The sequence below is a fragment of the Mobula hypostoma genome, chromosome 1 (genome assembly GCF_963921235.1).
Source record: "Mobula hypostoma chromosome 1, sMobHyp1.1, whole genome shotgun sequence".
NCBI classification, from domain to species: domain Eukaryota; kingdom Metazoa; phylum Chordata; class Chondrichthyes; order Myliobatiformes; family Myliobatidae; genus Mobula; species Mobula hypostoma.
Window position 1 is genome coordinate 237,570,178 of NC_086097.1, and position 26,325 is coordinate 237,596,502.

Genomic DNA, 26,325 nt, shown 5'->3' on the forward strand with positions numbered 1-26,325 from the left:
TAAACCATAGAAATCTACAGCACATTACAGGCCTTTCGCCCCACAATGTTGTGCCAACAATGTAACCTGCTCTAGAAACTGCCTAGAATTTCCCTACCGCATAGCCCTCTATTTTTCTAAGCTCCACGTACCTATCTAAAAGTCTCTTAAAAGACCCTATTGTATCCACCTCTACCATTATTGCTGGCAGTGCATTCCACGCACCCATCACCCTCTGTGTAAAAATCTTACCTCTGACATCCCCCTTGTACCTACTTCCAAGTACCTTAAAACTTTATCCCCTCGTGTTAGCCATTTCAGCCATGGGAAAAAGCCTCTGGCTATCAACATGATCAATGCCTCTCATCATCTTATGCACCTCTGTTAGGTCACATCTCATCCTCCATCACTCCAAGGAGAAAAGGCTAAGTTCACTCAACCTATTCTCATAAGGTATGACCTCCAATCCAGGCAACATCCTTGTAAATCTCCTCTGTACTCTGTCTGTAATACCCACATCCTTCCTGTAGCAAGGTGACCAGAACTGAACACAATACTCCATGCAGGGTCTAACTAAGGTCTTATATAGCTATAACATTACCCCACAGCTCTTGAACTCAATCCCATAGTTGATGAAGGCCATCACACCATACACCTTCTTAACAACACTATCTAACTGTGGAGCAGCTTTGAGTGTCTTATGGACACGGACCCTAAAATCTTGCTGATCCTTCGCTCTGCTAAGTGTCTTGCCATTAAAGTGATATTCTGTATTCAAATTTGACGTTCCAAAATGAAACACTTCACGCTTATCTGGGTTGAACTCCATCTGCCACTTTTCAGCCCAGTTCTACATCCTATTAAAGTCCCACTGTAGCCTTTGACACCCCTCCAGACTATCCACAACACCCCAACTTTTGTGTCATCAGCTATCTTACTAACGCACCCTTCTACTTCCTCATCCAGGTTATTTATAAAAATCATTCATAGTCCTTCCTTTCTTCATAAATTGGTAAGAGGAGAATGAATTACATTCTATTTTTTCTGTATTATACATTCTATATCAAATTTATACTTTGTAGCCAACATTATGTGTGATTCTGATTTTGTTTATTTTACCCTCTGTATGTACTGTTATTGACATATATAGCAGAGATATTCTCCTCCTGTTTCTATACACACTTCTTTAAAAATCAATAACAAGATTGGAAAAAGAAAGAAAGAAAAATCACAAAGAGGAGGGGTCCCAGAACAGATCCCTGCAGAACACTATGGCCTAATACTGCTCCTACGTCTTTTGGTCTATAATTAGGGTCTAATTATAACCAGTTTTCAAAAATCATAGCTACATCAATGCTGAAAATTATAAGGGTATAATCTAGCAACACACATCAAAGTTGCTGGTGAACGCAGCAGGCCGGGCAGCATCTCTAGGAAGAGGTACAGTCGACGTTTCAGGCCGAGACCTGAGACCTCTTCCTAGAGATGCTGCCTGGCCTGCTGCGTTCACCAGCAACTTTGACGTGTGTTGCTTGAATTTCCAGCATCTGCAGAATTCCTGTTGTAAGGGTATAAACTAAATCACTTCCAGTTGGTGTTGCAACACTTGATCATGAATATTGATATATAAAGCCATTAAAAGTTTACTTCCATGTCTTCTAAAACACCGAACATGCTCCACTTCTAGATACTATGGAAAACTAGATACCATTGAGTCTGCAGTATAAATATAGGATATTATTTCCTTTTAACAAGTTGAAATAAATTCCAACTTCAATACAAAGTCATTGAAAAAACCACCCATCACTTCCGTCATTCGATTAGTGACAACTGACCAGAACTTACTGCACTTTCCCTTCCTTTGTTCCACCTTAATTGACAGATAGAATATTGAATAGTACAGCACAGAAACAGGCTATTCAGCCCACAATGTTGTGCTGAACCAGCTAAAAAGCAAAACAAAAGCAAATCTAATCTCTTCTACCTTCACAATGTCCATCCCCCTCCATCTTTCTTATATCCACTTGCCTATCGGAACATCTCTTAAAAAGCCTCTAATGACTTTGCCTCAGCCACCATACCAGGAGAGACATTCCAGGCATCCACGACTCCATGAGTGAAAAACTGACCCCTCACATCCCCCTTGAATCTACCCCCTCTCACCTTCAATGCATGCCCTGTGGTATCAGACATTTCAACCCTGGGGAATGAATACTCCCTGTCTAGCCTATCTATGCCTCTCATTTTAAATCTCATAAAATTATATTGAAATCAGTTCTGTAAATTTCCTTTCATCCAGCATTTATTGGTTATTTGAATAGTCAGCTTTAAGTTTATGACACTTGGAATGCATTTCTGCAAATCACTCGGTTACGGCCTGATCAAAATTTAAGAAAATGTCTCTTCCCTCATGAGAGGGAACAGTTACTCCCTCTCAACAGAATATTCAGCAAATAATGGCAAGCAACACACACATTTTTTTTGTAATAGATATACACCATGAGAAATCTACCTAAATATAAATGGCATTACAGTACTGAGTTATTAAAAATTCAAAGTACATTTATTGTCAGTATATGTATGCAGCATACAACCCTGAGATTTGCCTTCCCACAGTCAAGAAACACCATGGAACCTGTTCAAAGAAAGCATCAAAACCCCAACATGCAAAAAAAAAGGACAAATTGCACAAATGGCAAAAGACACATGGAATACAAACATCGAACCACAGAGTCCTTGAAACAATCAAGGAATGTTTAGTTTAGTTCAGGTCAGATCAATTTAGTGCTGTGTCATTTGGGAACTGCAGCCAGTCTACCCGAATCAAAATTGTACAAAATAGCAATAAAAGAGGAGTAAACAGAAACTGCAAACACAAATAACATGAACTATAGAGTCCAATCCACAAGCCACATCACTATCAAGGGGAATCATTAAGTGAGTTATTAAGGAAAACTTGACCAGAACATGATATATCCATGTACACATATTAGCCAGTTGATAGTAACAGCTGTAAATCATACAATCCAAATATAAATGATGTCGTTAGACAGAACATTAATATTATATTAACTTTCTATGCCATTTGCAGGCTATCAATGTTACATTATTTAGATTTATGTGTTACATTAACTAAGCAAGGATTTGTGGAATTAACAGTTGCAGAACAGGGGATAGGAACACTGACACCTAAAGGGAAAAGGGATAGACAGTCCTTTAGTACCACTTCTGAATCTAAAAAATGGTGAAAATGATTTATGTATTGTCACCCAAAATTTTTTCACCTAAGGTCGCTATCCAGAATCTGGCATTAATTGCCCCTTAGCCTCTACATATTTGATCAATTGAAATCCCGTAACCTGATCTTTAGAGCATCTAGCAATCTGATCTTCAGTTCACTGATGATTGTCTCCACTGCATCTTGTGCTTCCTATAGCAATGCAATCTTTTTCTGCTCCACCATCTCTAAGTACTTAAGAGCAGACTACACAAAACACTGAAGACAAGAGATTCTGCGGACAGTGGAAATCATGAGTAACACACACAAAGTGCTGGAGGAACTCAACAGGTCAGGCTGTACCAATGAAGAGGAGTCAACAGTTGACATTTCAGACTGAGGTCCTTCATCAGGGCTGGAAAGTAAAGGGGGCAGAAGCCAGGATAAGCAGACAGAGCAAGTAGGAGGATTACGAATTGTTAGGTGACAGGTGAGGCTAAGGAATGGGGAAGATGGGTGGTTAGGGAAAGGGGAATGATGTAAGAGGCTGACTGGAGATAGGTGTAACAGGTAAAGGGCTGAAGAACAAGGGAATAAATAGGAGAGGACGGGGGACCATGGGAGAAAGAGAAGGAGGGAAAAAACCAGAGGTAGGTAGTGGGCAGGTTATAAGGGAGAAGACGAATCGAGGTGAGAGGGAAACCATATTGGGGAATGGAAAAGGATATAAAGTGGTTGGGGAATGGAAAAGGATATAAAGTGTTAGGTGAAAAGAAGGGGCTAGTAATTTCCATAAGTTATAGAAATCGATGTTTATGTCATCAGGTTGGAGGCTATCTAGTTGGAATGTAAGGTATTGCTCCTCCAGCCTGTGTTTGGCCTCACTGGAGGCCGTGAACTGACATATCTGTTTGGGAATGGGAACTACACCAGGAAATGGATTGCCACTGGGAAATTCTGCTTTTTGCGGTGGACAGATTTTGCTTCCTCCCCCACCTTCTTATCCTACCTTCTGCCCTGTATTCTGTGGGCCTGATGAAGGGTCTCAGCCCAAATCATCGGCTGTGTATTCCTGTCCATGGATGCTGTCTGACCTGCTGAGTTCCTCCGGCATTTTGTTTGTGCCATGTGAAACACTCAGTTTATTTACTAATGAAACTTGGTGAAAAGAGTAGAGAGCACATCAAGTTCATTCACAATGCATCCCTATTATCCCACAAGAAGCAGGAACATTTGTTTGGATCTTACAAAGAAAATGTAGCCCACTAACAATTCAAGAAAGGATATATTAAAGTCTCCGCTAAAGATAAGTATATTTATCTCTCAAGAGGAGATAGATACATCCCAAATAATCCTCAGTTCATTCAACAACTGAGCTCTGCTTAAAAATCTTATCTCCTTTTATTAGCATATTGTTAATGGCATAGATGATTTAATAATGAATCTACTTTGCGTTTATACTTCTTTGATTTTTTGCCAAGCATCGCCATCTGATTTGCTAAAACTAGTAAAATAAGGCAATGAATACCTCAAAATATGTATAAAATAATTCTACTTCACAAGTCATTCTTTTAGATGGTGGCATGCTCCTAAGCAGTGGCCTCTCTAGGCCAAGCGAAGATATTTTTATCCTTTTACTTTTTTGTCTTTTTTTCACAATTGGAATACACTGCTGGACATTAAAAATTTCAAGTACTGCAGGCCTACCCCCATCAGTGAGTTGCGTGTTAGTGGAGGAGCTGGATTTGGACGGTGTCACTGCTTACTCCAGAAAGGCAACAGAGTTGGTGCACAAAGCCGGTGTGCAGCCCAACAGCGCGTGATCTTCTATTGCTTTTCTTGTGATCTCAAGACCCTGTTGGACATCGTTAATGTGGAATGCTGCAAGTTGGATTCACTGACTTGTTGACGAACGGCCGGGGCAGATGTCAGAGGAGCTGCGCGGCCTTGGTCATAGCGAGAGAAAGGCCTTAAGCCGCGGCGTTGCCTCTTTACAGAGAGGTGTCAGAGTCAGTCTGTTCCACTGGAGGTGGTGTGGTGCTGCATCCAAACTGGATTGGAGGCCGGCCAATCCCAACAGTGCTGCCTCCAGTGTTCGCTCGGTGGAAGACAAGATGGATAGCGTGTATTCATTCGTCTGCTAAGACTTGATCCTGCTGACAGCATCAATGCACCATTACTCTACAGGACATGCCATTTAAGGACTTGGGCTATATTATATTTTTCTATGTGACTGTATGTTTACTGCTATCTTATATGTGGTACAGGTGCCTTGTGCTCTGTATTACTGTTGGTGCCAGGTTTTCACTTTGACCCTGGAGGAACACTGTTTCGTTTAGCTATATTCATGTGTGGTTGATGATAATTAAATTTGAGCTTGAACTTAAATTGAATTATTCATACGAGTAATGTATCGAATCTATTTTACTTGTGGAATTTCCAAATTCAAGTTTGTTCTCAAATAGCAAAGTAATTCATGAAGAGTACTGATTGGTGCCCTGGGATTATGCTTTAGTTCATCATAATAGCACACAAAGTTGAAAATGGCTATTTTGAGCACAAATCACATTATTTGCTCTCAACGTGCCCAAAGGGCGTACTTTATATTCATAAAGTTGAAGCAAATCTTCAGTTTAACAATTCAGATTGATAATATATAAATGCTTGAGCCTTTATTAACAGAGAGCTTGAACAATAATCATCTATGAAAACCGAACGAGTCACAATGCATCTATTTGCAGAAACTTAATTGAGGTGTAAAATAAACACCACTCTTGATGGTTATTGTCCTTATAATACTGCCTGAATGCATTCATAGAACAGTGCAACTCATAAAGTCTGCAGAAACCATAATGTCAAATTGCACTAATGTTATCTGCCTGCACATGGTCTATAAAACTCAACCTCCCGTCTGTTCAGATGTCTGTCTAAGCGTTGCTCAAACGGCACCATCACATTCGCTTCTGCCACCCGTCCTGGCAGCGTATTCCAGGCACATGCCATCCTCTGCGTGTGACAAACATGCCTTGCCAATCTCCTGTAAATTTTCGCTAACTCACTTTACAGCTAGTCCACCCTGACTCAGCCTCAAAATACAAGGACACCCCTTAAGAGCAGAGAGGCAGAGGAAATTCTTTTGCCAGAGAGTGGTGAATCATTGCAACAGATGGCTGCGGAGGCCAGGCAATTGGATATATTTAAAGTGAAGTTTGACAGGTTCTTGCTAGAAGGACATCAAAGATTATGGAGCGGGGACAGGACAACAGAGTTGAGAAGGAAAATAAATCAGCCATGATTGAATGACAAAGCAGACTCGATGAGCTGAATGGCCTAATTCTATCCTGTGCCGTACAGTCTTATGGGTAGAAGACCTGATATTTAAACTATCTATGTTTATTTTTAATCTGTTTGCTGCAAGCATGCATGTCAGAGGCCTTTCTTTACCACCCTCTCCACTTGTATTGCCACTTCCAGGAAGCTTATAGACTTGGACGTCAAGTTTCCTCCGCACATCAATGCTGTGAAGTGTCCTGCCATTTACTATATATTTTCCTCCGATAGTAGACTTTAGAAAGGGTAACACATCACACTTAACTGGATTAAACTTCAGCTTCCAATTCTCTGCGCAAATTTCCAACTGATCTATATCCATCAGTATTTTTGACAACCTTCTTCGCAAGCTACAATCCACCAATTTGCATGTCACCTGCAAACTTACTAATCAGATGAATTTACCAACTCACTGTGGATCTCATGTGACCTAATATTCTTGAGAAGCTGACAATGAGGGATTTTGCCCAATGCTTTACCGATGGTCTGTTCAGACTGGGGGTTCCCAAATGTTTTTTAATGTCATAGACCCTCACCATTAACCAAGAGGTCCATGGATCCCAGGTGGGGACCCCAGGCCTAGGCCATCCAAATTCCCTACATTAATCAATTATCTTTGTCACTTTTTCAAAAAATACAAACATATTTGTGAGACAGGGATCCCAGCACAAAGTTCAAAGTAAATTTATTACCTCAGTATATATATTTTTGCAGGCATATTCAGGAAAAATATAAATACGATAAAATTAATGAATAATTATGCATAAACAAAGACTGACCAACAACCAATGTCCAAAAGAAGACTAACTGTGCAAATATAGAAATACTGAGAATATGAGTTGTAAAGATCTTTCAAGGAGACTCTGTAGGTCATAGAATCAGTTCAGAGTATTGCTGAGTGAAGTAATCCATGGTGGCTCAGGAACTGGGTTAATGTAAGGCGAGAAATGTTCCTGGACCTGCTGGTCTGAGACCAAAGGCTTCTCTACCTCATGCCTGATGGTAGTTGTGAAAAGAGGCATGGTCTGGATGGTGGGAGTTCTCAATATTGGATGTTGTGAATGCCACACTGACTAACCTTAGCAGGCCTATGCTTTTCCAAATGTAAGTAATTCTTGTTAACAAGATCAGTACAGCACAGAAACAGGCACTTGATGCCCATGATATTGCACCTAACTGAATAGACTAACGTTAAATTAAATGTCTAATTAAACTGCCTACACAATTGCATACATCTCTATTTTCTGTATGTTTATGTGATTGAAGATAATACAGGCATTTAAGAGTCTTTTAAATGTGTCTATCAATTTGTTTCCAATACCAACTCTGACAGTGTATTCCAGGCATCCACCACGCTCTGATTTAAAAAACAACTAGCCTCACACATCTCTGAATTTAACACCTTTCACCATAAATACAAGCCCTCCAGTATGAGACATTTTAACCCTGTTGAAGAAAAAGATAATGGCTGTCTATTCAATACCTTGTATTTTTCAAGATAGCCAACATTTCCTCCTTCTTAATATTGACGTACTCTAGAATATCAACAAATCCCTGCTTCCCACCAATCTCCCTCCTGGCATTTATCCTTGCAAGCGGAACAAGTGCTACACATGCCCTTACACTTCCTCCCTCACTACCATTCAGGGCCCCAGACAGTTCTTCCAGGTGAGGCGACACTTCACCTGTGAGTCAGCTGGGGTGATATACTGCGTCCTGGTGCTCCCAATGCAGCCTTCTACATATTGGCGAGACCCGCCACAGACTGGAAGATTGTTTCGCTGAACACCTACGCTCTGTCCGCCAGAGAAAGCAGGATCTCCCAGTGGCCACACATTTTAATTCCACGTCCCATTCCCATTCTGATATGTCTATCCACGGCCTCCTCTACTGTAAAGATGAAACCACACTCAGGTTGGAGGAACAACACCTTATATTCCGTCTGGGTAGCCTCCAACCTGATGGCATGAACATTGACTTCTCAAACTTCCGCTAATGCCCCACCTCCCCCTCGTACCCCATTCGTTATTTATTTATATACACACATTCTTTTTCTCTCTCTCCTTTTTCTCCCTCTGTCCCTCTCACTATACCCCTTGCCCATCCTCTGGGCTTGCCCCTCCCCCTTTTCTTTCTCCCTAGGCCTCCTGTCCCATGATTCTCTCATATCCCTTTTGCCAAACACCTGTCCAGCTCTTGGCTCCATCCCTCCCGCTCTTGTCTTCTCCTATCATTTCGGATCTCCCCCTCTCCCTTCCACTTTCAAATCTCTTACTAGCTCTTCCTTCAGTTAGTCCTGACGAAGGGTCTCAGCCCGAAACGTCGACTGTACCTCTTCCTAGAGATGCTGCCTGGCCTGCTGCATTCACCAGCAAATTTTATATGTGTTCCCTGCTTAATCTCACCATTATCAATATCCTTCTTTTTTGGTGCACACCAATGCAAAGTATGCATTGAGAATGTCAACTACTTCCTCTGGCTCTGAGAATAAACTTCCTTCTTTGTCCTTGAGTGGATTTGATTTTCTTAGCTACCCTCTTGCGAAATGCCTTGGGGTTCTCCTTAATGTTATTTGCCAAGGTCATTACACAGCCATCTTTAGCTGTTGTGTTCAAGTTCTTTCCTGTTTCCTTTATATTTGTCAAATGCCTTGTCTGATTTCAGTTTCCTAAGTTTTAAATATGTTCTTTTTCTCTTTCAACTAATCTTGAAGGATAGTTTGCAGGTTGAGTCAGTGGTGAGGAAGGCAAATGTCATGTTAGCTTTCATTTCAAGAGGTCTGGAATACAAGAGCAAGGATGTAATGCTGAGGCTTTATAAGGCACTGGTGAGACCTCACCTTGAGTATTGTGAACAGTTTTGGGCCCTTCATCTTAGAGAAGATGGGCTGGCATTGGAGAGGGTCCAGAGGAGGTTCACAAGGATGATTCCAGGAGTGAAAGGGTTATCATACGAGGAACATTTGATGGCTCTGGGTCTGTACTCGCTGGAATTCAGAAGGATGGGGGCGGTGGATCTTAGTGAAACCCTTCGAATGTTGAAAGACCCGGACAGAGTAGATGTGGAAAGGATGTTTCCCATGGTTGCAGAGGCTAGGACAAGAGGGCACAGATTCAGCACAGAGGGGTGTCCATTCAAAACAGAGATGTGGAGAAATTTCTTTAGTCAAAGGGTGGTGAATTTGTGGAATTTGTCGCCACATGCACCTGTGGAGGCCAGGTTGTTGCCTGCATTTAAGGCAGATATTGATAGGTTTTTGATTGGACATGGCATCAAAGGTTACAGGGAGGAGGCCGGGAACTGGGATTGAGGAGGAGATCGAGAAAAAGGATCAGCCACGATTGAATGGCAGAGTCGACTCGATGGGCCAGATGGCCTAATTCTTCTCCTATGTCTTATGGTCTTGTGGACTGTGTGTCCCAGCACAGCTCAGATGAACAGTCCGTGAATCCATGAATACTACATCACTACTTTGTTCCCTTTTGTCCTATTTATTTGTGGGCATCTGGTGCGTATCACAAGTCCTTGTTATGCGACCACAGACCCAAGACAGACAATCTCTGAAGAGTATTGACAATGGCAGGGGTTATCCATCTTGAAAAGACACTGCCCAGAAAAAGGCAATGGCAAACCACTTCTGTAGAAAAATTTGCCAAGAACAATCAAGGTCTTTAAAAAGCCATGATCGCCTGTATCATACGATATGGCACATATGATCAAACAAATTTATATATCTTTATATTTCTTAATGTAACTTAGAGTCATAGAGTCACATAAAAGTACAGCACAAAAACAGGCCCTTCAGCTCATCCAGTCCGTGCCACACCATTTAAACGCCCTACTCTCATCGACCTGCACCGGGACCATAGCCCTCCATATCCCTGCCATCCACGTACCTACCCACACTTCCCTTAAATGTTAAATTTGAGCTTGCATGCACCACTTGCACTGGTAGCTCATTCCACACTATCATGGCCCTCTGAGTGAAGAGGTTTCCCCTCATGTTCCCCTTAAACATTTCACCATTCACCTTTAACCCATGATCTCGATTGTAGGCCCACCCAACCTCAACCTGCTTGCATTTACCCTATCTATACCTCTCATATTGTTGTATACCTCCATCAAATCTCCTCTTAATCTTCTACATTTCAAGGTTTCAATATAACTCAGAACCTGCAGAACTTAAGTGTAACTTTTTTTTATGCATTACACTGTACTGCTGCAGCAAAACAACAAATTTCACAACACATGTCAGTGATATTAACGCAAACACGAGGAAATCTGCAGATGTTGGACATTCAAGCAGCACACATAAAAGTTGCTGGTGAACGCAGCAGGCCAGGCAGCATCTCTAGGAAGAGGTCTTGGCCCGAAACGTTGACCATACCTCTTCCTAGAGATGCTGCCTGGCCTGCTGCCTTCACCAGCAACTTTTTTGTGTGTTGCTCAGTGATATTAAACCTGATTGTGATTCACCCATCTCCATCCCAACACTCTTTCGGAACCTGGGATGTAAGCCTCCTATCACTCAAAGTATAAACAGCTTTTTCCTTTCAATACTATTGCGATACATTGCTGTCACTTGAATCAGAATCAGGTTTAATATCAGTGGCATATGTCGTGAATTTTTAAAAATTTGTGGCAGCAGTACATTGTAATACGTGATAAATATAAAAAAACTGAATTACAGCAAGTATATACAGTATATGTATTTTATATAGTTAAATTAAGATTAAGTAGTGCAAAAACAAAACTTACAAAAAAAATTGAGGCAGTATCCATTTAAGAATCTGATGGCAGAGGGCAAGAAGCTGTTCCTGAATTGCTGAATGTGCCTTCCTGATGGTAACAGTGAGAAGAGGGCATGGCCTGGGTGGTGGGGGAGCTTAATGATGGACGCTGCCTTTTTGGGGCACTGTTCCTTGAAGATGACTTGGATACAACTCTCTAACTTACTTCGATCCTGTGCAGTAGACCCACCTCCTGCCCCCACTACCATACCAAACGGTGATGCAGCCTTGCTCTCCATGGTAACATCTGTAGAAATTTCCAAGTGTTTTAGGTGATAAACCAAATCTCCTCAAACTCCGAATGAAATATAGCCACTGCCTTGCCTTCTTTATAGCTGCATCAATATGTTCACAAGATCACAAGACAAAGGAGCAGAAGTAGGCCATTCAGCCCATCGAGTCTGCTCCATCACTCTACCATGAGCTAAACTATTCTCCCATCTAGTTCCAATTTCCAGCTTTTTCCCCATATCCCTTGATATCCTGACTAATTAGATACCTATCAATCTCCTCCTTAAACATTCTCAATGATCGGGCCTCCACAGCTGTATGTGGCAACAAATTCCATAAATCCACGACCCTCTGGTTAAAAAAAATTTCTCCTCATCTCTGTTTTAAATGGGTACCCTCTAATTCTAAGACTGTGGCCTCTTGTCCTGGACTCACCCACCAAGGGAAACAGCCTTTCCACATCTATTCTGTCCAACCCTTTCAACATTCGAAATGTTTCTATGAGAACACCCTCTCATTCTTCTCTACTGTAATGGATACAGTCCAAGAGCCAACAAACGCTCCTCATATGTTAGCCCCTGCATTCCAGGAATCATCCTCGTAAATCTTCTCTGAACTCTCTCCAACATCAATATATCCCTTCTAAGATAGGGGGCCCAAAACTGCACACGGTATTCCAAATGAGGTCTGACTAATGCCCCATAGAGCCTCATCAACACCTCCTTACTCTTATACACTATTCCTCTTGAAATGAATGCCAACATAGCATTCGCTTTCCTTACTACCGATCCAACCTGGTGGTTAACCTTTAGGGTATCCTGCACGAGGACCCCCAAGTCCCTTTGCATTTCCGATTTTTGAATTTTCTCCCCATCTAAATAATAATCTGCCGGATTATTTCATCTTCAACAATGTACAACCGTATACTTCTCAGCATTGTATCTCATTTGCCATTTCTTAGCCCACTCTCCTAAACTGATCGTCTCTCTGCAACCTTTCCGTTTCTTCAACACTTCCTACTCCTCCACCTACCTTAGTGTCATCCGCAGACTTAGTCACAAAACCATTTAATCCATATTATTATTATTGCATTATTATATTATATTATATTATTGCAGATTATTTTGTGTTTACCATTTAATCCATAATCTAAGTCATTGATATACATTGTAAAAAGAAGCCGCCCCAAATACCGACCCCTGGGGAACACCACTAGTAACCAGCAACCAATCAGAATAGGATCTGTTTATTCCCACCCTTTGCTTTCTGCCTATCAGCCAATGCTCCACCCATTCCAATATCTTTCCCATAATTCCAGGGGCTCTCATCTTATTAAGCAGCCTCTTATGCTGCACTTTATTGAAGACCTTTTGAAAATCCAAGTACACAACATCCACAGCCTTTCCCTTGTCAATCTTATTTGAGATGACCTCAAAAAATTCCAATAGGTTGGTGAGGTAGGATCTTCCCTTCATGAAACCAATCTGGCTTGGGCCTATCTTGTCTTGCACCTTGAGGTATTTCATAACCTTGTCCTTGAGGATCGACTCCAACAATCTGTTACCGATTTTGTTATATTTCAATCGCACAGCAAATTATCCTGTCTATTCACCTGCCTGTCCTTCTTGCCATCTTTGCTGCACAGTATCTTTGACTTATTTCTATTTTCCTCTTCCTCGACCCTAACACCCTGGTTTCCTTCCCCCTGCCAACTTAGTTTAAACCCTCCCTAACAGCTACATCAAACACTCCCGCCAGGATATTAGTACTAGGGACCAGGTTAGATCCTCAAAGATATTGACACCCTGGATCTTGAAATTGTACCCACTTTCCACTTCTGAACCCTATGAGGATTGGTTTGTGTTCCCTCAGCTTACCCATTCGAAGTTCACAATCAGCTCTTTGGTCTTATTGACGTTGAGTGCAAGGTTTTTGATGTGACACCACTCAGCTAGCTGATATATCTTGCTTCTGTATGCCCTCTTGTCATCATCTGAGATTCTGCCAACAATCGCTGCATCATCAGCAAGTTTAAAGATGACATTTGAGTTATGCCTAGCCACAGAGTGATGGGCATAGAGAGAATAGAGCAGTGCACTAAGCACACATCCCTGAGGTGCACCAGTGTTGATCATGAGTGAGGTGAAGATGCATTTACCAATTTGCTTTATCTCATTTGACCCGGCAGCAAAAAGTCTGGCCACGTGAATATTGCAGCGGTGATCACAAAGTGCCGGTCAATTTATGCTTGATATAAATGTTGACTGAGAACGTTGTTGTATGTTAGTTTGAGTCTGAGTCTGCTAATTACATTGAGATTTATTAGATAAACAATAAATACCTAATGCTACAATAATCTCATTTTCTCAATGATGAAAGCTAATTCTGTTTCCTAATCATAGTGAATAAGCAATTGTAGAATATGATTTGTGAGCCTAGATTACACTTCTACTGATGTAATTTTCAACACATAATTATATGAAAAAATGTTTCATCACAATCTTAAATGATTTCTTTTCACTACTCGAAGTAATTTGCTCTGTCAGTTCATAATCTTGACTAAAGACCGATTGCATTTCTGACATTGCATTCAGCACAACAACAGATCATAAAATATTGCCTCATACAGAAAAGCAATTTCCTGATATTAAAGAACAAAACATATTTCTACAGTTAAACACAGAAAGCTTATAACTACGTGGATTGAACTGGTTTATATTGGAAAAGTGAAAAACAATTAGGATCCAGTACCATTGTAATTAAGAAATCAAAAAATAACTTACTGCGTTCTTCAAAACTCAATTTAGATAGAGGTATACAGCATTATGAGGAGTACAGATGGGGTAAATGCAAGCAGGCTTTTTCCACTGGGGTTGGGTGAGACTACAACCAGAGGTCATGGGTTATGTGTGAAAGGTGAAAAGTTTAAGGGGAACATGAGGGGAAACTTCTTCACTGAGAAGCTTGTGAGAGTGTGGAACGAGCTGCCAGAACAAGTGGTGTAAGCAAGCTCGATTTCAACGTTTAAGAGAAGTTTGGATAGGTACATGGAGAATAGGATTGTGAGAGGCTATGGTCCGGGTGCAGCTTGATGGGAATAGGCATTTTAAATGGTTCAGCACAGACTTGATGGTCTGAAGGGCCTGTTTCTGTGCTTTGTTTTTCTATGACTTTATGAATCTATAACTTCTATAAACAATACAACAGCTTCATTTGAACACAGTTAAACATGTGCAGATACCTACCCATAGATTTTAGTCCATCTATTTCATATATATGTTACCAGGTGACCATTGAATATAATTTTTTTATTGTTAAAGTGCACTTATGTATTCACCTTGGTAATGCTAAAGTAGCTGCCTGTGCCTTTAAGAGAAAATGGTGATGTCATTTTGCATGGGTGGAGTAGAATGAAGATTTGCCATGTTATAGAAAGGACGATGTTCGAATGCTTTTGCCAGGTTTAGTGAGGAAAGGTGAATAATATTTGATAATATCCATGTAAATTTATTTATACTTGTTTGTAAATCTAGAATATCAGTCATTTGACGTGTTTTACATGCAGATGCTTTAGATTTTCACGAGTAAGTTGATCAGCGCTGAATAGTCTGATTGTGAAGTTCCTTAATTGGCCTACTAGGTTAGTTTTTAGTAATTTATCTACCAGGCAATATATTGCAAAAGTTTATTTGTCTTTCTTTATTATTTCATGACTGAAAGTGAACACAACAGAGTAATGTGAATGTGTTAATCTCTGTTCACATAGCGTGAACAAGGACAACTTATTTCAAGGCCTAGCCTACATGTGTTTGGAGGTTAAGCACATGCGTGCCAAATTTGAGTGTATCTCTTAATTGAGATGAGATGTATAAGGTATAGGGTTGGTGGGATTCTTTGTATATTTTGTTTTAGTTATTTTCATACTGCATACATAACAAGGGTGTGGTCTGAAGTTAAACTGAGATTGTAATAGCGGAAACAGTTTTAAAAAAAAATTATTTTGTTGTTTTATTTTGATACCCTCTTTCTGCAATAAAAACATCTAAAACAGATAAAGGAATTTAAGACCCGAAAAAGTATTTGTTGTCCTGCATGTGTATTTTTCCCCAAGCTACAAAACATATTATATATAAATTAGCATCATGGGGAACAATATACAAATACATTGGCACAATGTCAGTCATAGTCGTACTTTATTGATCCCGGGGGAAATTGGTTACTCATACACCCAATGAATGGAAGAAGCACAATGAAATGCAAGAGGACAGTTAGAAGTCTCAGCAAAAATTTGAGTCAAGATCAGCATATCTTCTGCTATAGTGTCTGTCTGAACCTGTGGGAAGTCATAGAGAACTATTTTCTCTTCCATTCAATGTTGACTCACACAATTGTAATGCCTTGTCGAGAAAAGTACATCTTCATCTCAAAGTACAAACTTCAAAGTAAATTTATTTTCAGTTAATACTATATATCACCAAATAATACTCTAAAGTTCATTTTCTTGCAGCATTCACAATAGAACAAAGTAATATAATAGAATTAATGACAACCTATACTCAAACAAAGACCGACAAGCGACCAATGAACAAAAGAAGACAAATGTGAAAATACAAAGAAAAACTAATAATAGTAAATAAATAATACTGAGAACATGAGTTGTCGATCCCTTGAAAGTGAGTCGAAAAGGTTGCGTTCAGTGTGGTGGTGAGAGTAGTTGCCCATGTTGGTTCAAGAGCCTGATGGTTGAAGGATAAGAACTGTTCCTGAATCTTATGGTATGGGACCTAAGGCTCCTGTACCTTCTTGCTGATGGCAGCCATGGTCTGGATGGTGGGAATCCATGATTATGGATGCTGCTTTCTTGTGACAGTGCCCTTTGTAATAGGCTCAATAGGCTGGGAAGGGCATTTTCTGTGAAGAACTGAGCTACGTCTACCACTTTTGTTGTCTTTTCCATTCTTGGGCACCAGTGTCTCCATACCAGGCCATGATACTCTTGTGCACCTATAGAGATTTGTCCAAGTTTTAGATGACATATCAGATCGGTGCGAACTCTAAGAAACTAGAGGTGCAATGGTGTTTTCTTTGAAATGGCACTATGTGTAGTTCCCAGGACAGATCCTCTGATATGATAACACCCAGAAATTTAAAGCTACTGCTCCTCTCTACTTCCAATCTCCTAATGAGCACTGGCTCATGGATCTTTGATTTCTTTCTTCTGTGGTCGATAATCAGCTCTTTCTTTCACCAGCTCATCAGAAACTTTGGGAGAGTATGGAACGAGTATAAGTGAACCAGCTCTTCTTCTGCAGAACCATCCCTTCCACATGTGCTCTTTCTTCATCATGAGCAGAGTTCCCTTCTGATCATGCAATGGGCTGATGCAGAGGAATGAAGACCTCTGATTAGGTTCTGTTTCTGCCCAATCTCCAGGTCTGCTGACTGACCCAATGTTCCGGGGTTTGCACAGATCATTGGATCAGTGTCTATGTGGTCTGTCAAGTGATAGTCTTGAGTGAAAATTCTGGACATCGTTGTTCACCCCACTGTCCTGCAATCTGACTGCAGAATTTCAGACTATATGTTCTCAGACATTTTAGTTCAGTCTTCTTTTTTGTTGTTCTATTCATTATGCCTGACCTGCTGATCATGTTCCATTGCCTTATCATTAACTACACAGCACACAGGTAATGACACATAATGCACTTGTAACTGTCCTCATTATCTTATTTAGATTCACCTCAGAAGAGATATTCAAATTGCTTGATCTATCTCTTCCACATCCCCTGTCCTTCTGAAGAGAGAAAAGAGCTTTTCTTTCTTTAAAAACACAAACACGAGGAATTCTGCAGATGCTGGAAATTCAAGCAACACACACACACACACATCAAAGTTGCTGGTGAACGCAGCAGGCCAGGCAGCATCTCTAGGAAGAGGTACAGTCGACGTTTCAGGCCGAGACCCTTTGTCAGGACTAACTGAAGGAAGAGCTAGTAAGAGGGTTCACCAGCTCTTACTCACTCTTCCTTCAGTTAGTCCTGAGAAAGGGTCTCGGCCTGAAACATCGACTGCACCTCTTCCTAGAGATGCTGCCTGGCCCGCTGCGTTCACCAGCAACTTTGATGTGTGTTGCTTTTCTTTCTTTCTCAGTTCTGATGCGGAGACCTGGAGCAAAAACTGTTTGGCTTTGCTAAGGAATTTTTTCCATGAGATGATCACAAATCTTTTTTTTTCCCCCACTATCCTAGAGAGCTGTGGAGATGAATACATGAGAGCCAAGGAACGTGGGGAGGGAGCAGAAAGTGATCCTGAGGCGAGTATAGATGGGACAAAAACTTAGTGGGGTGATTGGCTTACGCCTGTTTCTGTTTCATGTGCCTTTATGTCCCTCAAACAATAAAAAATAGAAATCAGCAAAATGATCTTTTAACAGTATTGACACAGTCTTATGAAAGTCTTAGATTGCATTTTCATACGGTTGATAAAAATGAATTTGATATTGCATAAGCAGTGATGTCAAAGATGCATGTCTCAAAGTTCAAAGTTGATTTATTATCAAAGTACATATATGTTACCATTGCCACATACAACGCTGAGATTCATTTTCTTAAGGGCATACTCACTAAATTCGAAATAGAATAATAATCATAATAGAATCAATGGAAGACCACTCCAACTTGGACATTCAACAAGTTGGGGTGAAGTTATCCCTTTTTGTTCAAAAGACTGATGGTTGAGGGGTAATAAATGTTCCTGAACCTGCTGGTGTGAATCCTGAGGCTCTTGTGCTTTCTTCCTGTTGGCAGCAGTGAGAAAAGAGCATGTTCTGTGAGGAGTGGGTTCCCTAATGATGGACACCGCTTTCCTGTGACAATGCTTTGTATAGATGTGATCAATGTTGGGGAGGTCTTTACCCATGATGGACTAGGCCGCACCCACTACTTTCTGATGTGAAGAAATGTCGCTGGTGTTACTGTGGGTGGGACGTGACTGTTTGCTGGTTACTAGGCCAGAATCTGATCAAACATTGCTCGTGAGATCTTGTGCTACAGCTATTTTCAGCTGTGGCGGTGTTTCCCTGCCATTACAGAAATTTGCCAACCTCTACCATCCTCGCAAATGCTTCACTTCCCCACAAATACTGGTAGCTACAGTACTCGAAGAGGCTGCTCACAAAATGCAGTTTGTACTGACAGGACAGTGATCCACACAAAACTCAGCAGGTCAGGTAAATTTATGGAAGGAAATGATCAGTTGACATTTTAGACTGAGTCCTTTCGTCAGGACTGAAAGGAAAGAAGGGAAAGAAGACAGAAGCCAGAATAAAAGGGTGGGGGGGGGTGGTGGGTGAATGATAGATGATAAGTGAATCCAACTGAGAGGGGAAGGTAAAATTGGTGGGGGATGGGGTGGAGAGAATTAGGTGAGAAGGTAGGAGGTGACTGGTGGAAGCAATAGGCTGAAGAAGATGATATCTGATTGGGGGGGACATTTGACCATGAGATAAAGAGCAGAGATTGTTTACTCTCCAGCAAATTGGAAGGGGTGGGAATGAATGAGATTATTAAAAAGTGTTAAAAATCATAAACCTGCAATCTTACTACTGGATTTTACACCAATCACTGCACAGCCAAGGTAGTGTCAGGTAGCATCGTGGTTACAGTTTAAGTGACCCGGATTCAATTCCCGCTGTGTTCTCCCTGTGACTGTCTGGGATTCCTCCCACATTCCAAAGATATAAATTGTGGGCACATTATGTTTGCTCCAGAAGCGTGGAGACACTTGTCTGCTACACGCAGCACATCCTTGGTCAGTGTTGATCTTTGACACATATGGTACATTTCATTATATGTTTTGATGCACATTACAGGTGTCAGACAGAGATAATCTTTTGGTGCTGCAGCTTTTACAGTTCCAAGGATACAGGAGATGTCTATGCGGCCTTTGCACAGTTTCCCAGGATGCTCTGCTTCCCCTTCAAGTCCCAAAGCTTTGCTGATGTTTTAATTAGTGACTGGAAATTACGCTTTAGTGTTCATTAATGACAAAAGGAATCAAGAGGTTGTAGATGCAGGCGTGTGAGAGGGAATATGTTGCAAAGTGTCAGGGATTAATCCACAGGTAAACATCAATGGATCCAAAGGGCGCACTGACTTCCGTCTGCATTGTTATAAGAAATTTAGACAGCCAAGGCTGCCACCTTTCCCTGTTAATTATACATTACTAGACCTGGTTTTGCTTCCCATCCCACTCAATGTCAATCCAATAGGTGGCACAATAACATAGTGGCTAGCACAACGCTTTACATTACCAGCAACCCGGTTTCAGTTCCTGCCACTGCCTATAAGGAGTCTGTACGTTTTCTCCGTGACCACGTGGGATTCCTCCAGGTGTCTGTTTACCTCCCCACAGTTCAAAAGCTGTGGCAGGTTAATTGGTCACTGTCAATGAGGCGAAGATTGAATTGGGAGATTGCTGGGCGACATTGCTTGAGGGGCCAGAACGGCCTATTTCACGCTGTATCTCAATTAACAAGCAAATAGATAATATATGCAATCTAAACATATTTAATTATTTTTATTTATTTAGCAATACAAAGCAGAGTAAGCCCTTTGGCCACACTACCCAGCAACCCCACAACCTCGATGAATTCTAGCCAAATCATGGAACAATTTATAATGATCAATTAACTTACCAGGTATGTCTTTGGACTGTGGGAGGAAACGTGGGGAAAACCCATATATTCCAGTAGAGGACCATATCTTATCAGTGGAGATATACTTGGTAAGAAGTATACTTAGCAACAAGTCTATCTTGTTACCAAGAGAAATATTCCTGTAAGAGGCATCCTAATAGGACAAGTCTGCAGCACAAAATCCAGCAGCGTGTTATATATTAAAATTAGATTTGCTTTATTTGTCACATGTACAAAGAAACAGACGGTGAAACATGTCGTTTGTGTCAAACCAAATCAGTGAGGATTGTGTTGGACAGCCCACAAGTGTCACCACACTTCCATTTGCCAACAAAGCATGTCCACAATTTACCAACACTAACCGTACATCCCTGGAGTGTGGGAGGAAACCAGGGCACCCAGAGGAAACCAACGCAGTCACAGGGGAAATGTACAAACCCTTTACAAACAGTGGCGGATGCTGTAAAGCACTGCGTTAACTGCTACGCTACAATGTCACCCCTTGCAGCAGTACTGCCCTAAGTTTCACATTAAAGATAATGGAGGATTTCAAAGCACATAAAATAGAACTTCTGAAAAGAAAGTCACTTCTTTACGAATTAAACTGCCAAAAGGTTAGAGCAGGAAATTCCAGCAGTTCCCAACGTTGGTGTGCAAATAGTGTAGACGTATAATGGAAATGACTGAACATTTCAATACAATTAACCGTAATTCTGCATTATTCTGGGTATATCAGTTGCTGTTATTGTTCACCGGATTTTTCCGTTGGAAGGGATGTTTACCACAGTAACACTACTATGAGGATTTGTTTCATTAGCTATTCCTCTATAAAGCTTACAAATAAAGATTAAAGATAAATATTAGCTTTATTTGACGCATGAACACCAAAACATATAGTGATCTCTCCTTCTGGTTAAAAAAAAATTCCCTCCCCGTCCCCTCTTCTTCTATCCTCCACCTCTTCTCACCTGCCTAGCAGCTCTCCCTAGTGTCCCTCCTCCATCCCTCTCTCCGATTGTTCTCTCTCCTCTCCTATCACATCCCTTCCTCTCCAGCTCATTATCTTTCCTGCCCATCTGGCTTCACATTTCATCTGCTAACTTTCCTCCTTCCCCTCCCCCACTTTTTTATTCTGGCATCTTTCCCCTTCCTTTCCAGTCCTGAAGGAGGGTCTCGGCCCGAAACGTTGACTGTTTATTCATTTCCAAAAATACTGCCTGACTGGCTGAGTTCCTTCAGTATGTTGTGTGTGTTGCTTTGGATTTCCAGCATCTGCAGACTTCCTTGTGTTAGTGAAAGGCAAGGTTTCGCACCAATGACCAGTACAGTCGGAGGGTCGTGCTAGGGGCAGCTGCAATGTCGCCACACTTCTAGCAGCAACATAGGATACACACAATTCCCTAAACTTATCCTCACGTCTTTGGAATACGGGAGGAACCTGGGGCTCCAGGAGTAAATCCGCATGGTCACGGTGACAACGTACAAACCCTTTGCAGAGAGCGATGGGAATCAAACACCAATCGCTGATTACTGGAGCTGTAAAGTGATTGAACTAACTGATATAGGACTGTATCACCCTTACATAAACCATGCAAAGCCTTTGAGAACTGATACCGTTCTGAATTACCATCTGCTCAAATACCACCTATAAATTTGCTGACGATACAACCATTGTCGGTAGGATCTCAGGTGGTGACGAGAGGGCGTACAGGAGTGAGATATGCCAACTAGTGGAGAGGTGCCGCAGCAACAAACTGGCACTCAACGAAAGAGTTGATCGTCGACTTCAGGAAGGGTAATACAAAGGAACGCAAAACTATCCTCATAGAGTGATCAGAAGTGGAGAGAGTGAGCAGCTTCAAGTTCCTGGGTGTCAAGATCTCTGAGGATCTAACCTGGTCCCAATATATCGATGTAGTTATAAAGAAGGCAAGACAGCGGCTATACTTTATTAGGAGTTTGAAGAGATTTGGCATGTCAACATATACACTCAAAAACGTCTATAGTTGTACCATGGAGAGCATTCTGACAAGCTGCATCACTGTATGGTATGGAAGGGCTACTGTATAGGACTGAAAAAAGTCTCAGAACGTTGTTAATCTAGTGAGCTCCATCTTGGGTACTAGCCTACAAAGTACCCAGGGCATCTTCAAGGAGCGGTGTCTCAGAAAGGTAGTGTCCATTATTAAGGACGTCCAGCACCCAGGCATGCCCTTTTCTCACTGTTACCATCAGGTAGGAGGTAGAGAAGCCTGAAGGCACACACTCAGCGATTCAGGAACAGCTTCTTCCCCTATGTCATCCTATTGCTAAATGGACATTGAATCCTTGGACACTACCTGACTTTTTTAAAATATAGAGTATTTCTGCTTTTGCATGATTTTTTAATCTATTCAATATACAGTATTCATCTATTTGTTTATTTATTGTTATTATTATTTTGTTTTATTTATTATTTTTTTCTCTCTCTCTGCTAGATTATGTATTGCATTGAACTGCTGCTGCCAAGTTAACAAATTTTACATTACCTGCCGGTGATAATAAACCTGATTCTGATTCTGAATTTGGTATCCCTTTGACTTGTTTATTACTTTCAGTGAAGTATTCCCTTGGATGCTTACATGAGCCCAATGGGTCTGTTTCAGGTTTCAATGGGTTTTATCTGCAGGCGAACCAGCCTATAACAGCCAGAATATGCCAGGATGTGTTAGGTTTCTGGACTAGCAGCAGATGGAATATAAAAATTTACAGGGCTTGAGAAGGAATTCTGTGCTTTTACCTACGTATCTCTGAGTCAGGGAAAACAAGCACCATCAATGTAGCAGCAATGACGATTCAAACATTCAAAGTACATTTGTTATCAAAGTCCGTATGCAGTTTACAACCCTAAGATTCGTCTTCCCAGAGGCAGTCACAAAAACAAAGAAAATCCTGGAACCCGTTCAAGGACAAACATAAACACCCTCCCTCCAATGCACAAAACAAAAACAAATTGTGCAAACGGCAACAATAAAAGAGAAAAAAAAACACAATATAAAACGCAAAATTGAAAGAGTCCAGGCATATTCAGTTCAGCTCAGTTCAGTTCAATCCAGCTCTGTGTCTTTTGTTATCTGCAGGCCACCGGATCAAAATTGCCCAAAATAGCAACAAGAAAAAGGAGCAACTAGAAACCAGAAACATGCATAAAGTGTACTACAGAGTCTAATGCACACACCACATCTTCTGCAGAGGTATACTGCAGACCTCTTCCACTGTGAAGAATGATGCAAAACATGCATTCGGTTCCTCTGCCATCTCTGCATCTCTCATTACAATATCTCCAGCATCATTTTATATTGGTCCTATATCTACCCTCGACTCTCTTTTACCCTTTATGTACTTAAAAAAGCTTTTAGTATCTTCTTTGATATAACTCGCCATCTTCCTTTCATAATTCATGACAGTGAATGTGGAGAGGATGATGGGAGAGTCTAAGACCACTGGACACAGCCTCAGAAAAGACTGGTGTTCTTTTAGAACGGAGATTAGGAGGAATTTCTTAAGTCAGAGAGTGGCGAATCTGTGGAATTCTTTGCCACAGGCAGCTGTGGAAGCCAAGTCTTTATGTATATTTAAGGCAGAGGCTGATAGATTCAGGACATGAAAGGATACGGGGAAAAGGCAGGAGATTGAGGCTGAGAGGAAAATTGGATTAGCCATGACAAAATGGCAGAGCAGACTCGATGGGCCAAATGGCCTAATTCGCTCCTATACCTTATGGTCTTATTGTCAAATGTCTTTGCTCAGTGCTGCACAATAGCAAAGCGTGACGGCACTGTCGTGCAGTGGTGGTGTGGCAATTGCTTTACAACACCACGTTGCAATCAATTCCTGCCACTCTCTGTAAGGAGTTTGTGTTTTGTTCATGTGACCACATAGGTTTCCTCTGGATGCTCTTGTTCCCTCCCACATTCCAGAGACGTACGTTAAAGTTATGGTTAGCAAGTTGTGGTCCTGTTATGTTGGCACCAGAAGCCTGGCAACACTTGCGGAGAGCCCCCAGCACAATCCTCACTGATTTCCTGTGACACAAGTGACACATTTCACTGTATGTTTCAATATACATGTTACAATAAAGCCAATCTTTAAAAATCAAGAAAGAAATCACCTGAATAAGGTTGAGCAATTCTGCAGAAGCATCGAGTAATCAATGACTATACATTCCTTCACACAAAAAGGATAGGCGAGTTGACCTGTTCCTCCAAAACAGTTTAGAATGACAGTAATCTATATTTGAAAATCAGCATCTTCAAAGAAGTGCCCTTCAAGGGCTAAGAAATCTTTTGACAACAATATGTAACTGGCCATATGTCAATGATGCTTTTTCTTGGCATAAAATTAACATTAGCTTTCACTACCTGCTCCACTTCACTAATTACCAATTCCACAAAGACTTCATCAGAGACACAAAATTGACCTTATGTTGTGTCACCCTTCACAGCCAGTTCAAAGCTTCACTGATATGAACACTTTCCATTGAAAACTAATGTCTACCTAGATCAAATACCGATCAATTATCCTAACCCATGAAGCACATTCAACAAGCATATGGTACCGAGACAACAATCTGTTTTGGAGCCAAATGTCCTTTTCCTAATTTGGAAGATATACCAAGTGAAGATTTGAATATACAGTATTGTGCTAAAGTTTAGGTATATACGTATATACTGTATGTGCCTAAGACTTTAGTACAGTACTGTATTTGTCAATGTGGAGTGGTCAACAATTTAGTAAATCTGGCAGGAGTAAAGGATGTTGGGAAGGTGTACACTGCAGGAGGGGTGTGGGACAGATGGCAGAGAAGGTATGCCAGGGGTGTGGTGTGGGTGCTTGAGACACCAGGCAAGGTCATTTGATTTCAAACAAATGGCTGAATTGATCATTATAAGATGTGTCTCTGGTGCCTCCCACTACCTCCCTTCTCCCTTCTACCAACAATGATTCCCCTCTCCCTAACCCCCTCCCATTCTCATTCCACAATAGAGACCCATATCAGAATCAGTTTTATCATCACTCACATGGCATGAAATTTGTTATTTTTGTGGTAGCAGTAAAGCGCAATACATAAAATTACTACAGCATTGTGCAGAAGTCTTAGGCACCCTAGCAGTATATATGTGCCTTAAACTTTTGCACAGTACAATAGAGCAACACCAATTAGGATGTAGTTAAATAGAAGGACTCAGACCAGTCAAAATATCTAAGCCTCATCTGATCTTACATCAAGACTGTTGTGTATTTAATATTTCAATAATATTTCAGTAATCTTGTATATACATATATTTGTTAATTAAGCATTCTTATTCACTTAAAAAAAGTCATGATATGTTATACGTAAAATATGCTAATTGCATATGTCATCATGTAATCAGGTGATACATGCATCTCTCTCAAAGTAAATTTGAACTACACCCATCTTTTCAGACTCTCGTTTCCTTTGAATTAATTTATTGTTTTGAAGTTACAAAACATAACAAACCACATCTGAAGAAGGGTTTTGTCCCAAAAACGTCGACTCCTTTCCATAGATGCTGCCTGACCTGATGAGTTCTTCCAGCACCTTTTGTGTGGTACTCAAGACCATATTTTATATTTCAGAGCATATTTGACTCAGCAAAGAATTTCAATTTACTGAGGACATACCAGCATAAGGAGAACAGTTTGATAGATGAGTGAGGTCACATAGCACTTTCTAGTTTGACATTTTTGACAATTCACAACCAAAAGTATTTCTGGAAATGTGACACTACACCACTTTTATATCATTTGATTGGTAGAATATTCCCTTTTTTCATTGAATATCAAACGCTCAAATATTCCACAGAGGGGAATTACATTGACTACAAGATCAAATAACGATATAATAAACTCAAGAGATTTTGCAGATGCTGGAAATCCAAAGCTACACATACAAAATGCTTAAGGAACTCAGCAAGTCAGACAGCATCTATGGAAATGCATAAACAGTCAATGTTTTGGGCTGAGACCCTTTTTCAAGTCAGAAAATGCAGGGGAAGACACCAGAATAAAAAGTTGGGAGG

General features: G+C 40.9%; 1 protein-coding gene across 1 annotated transcript in view; it reads right to left on the reverse strand.

Moving 5' to 3' along the window:
* Positions 1-26,325, reverse strand: part of csmd3b (CUB and Sushi multiple domains 3b) — a 2,345,756-nt gene that overhangs the window by 622,057 nt on the left and 1,697,374 nt on the right. The gene's annotated exons all lie outside the window — the stretch shown is intronic.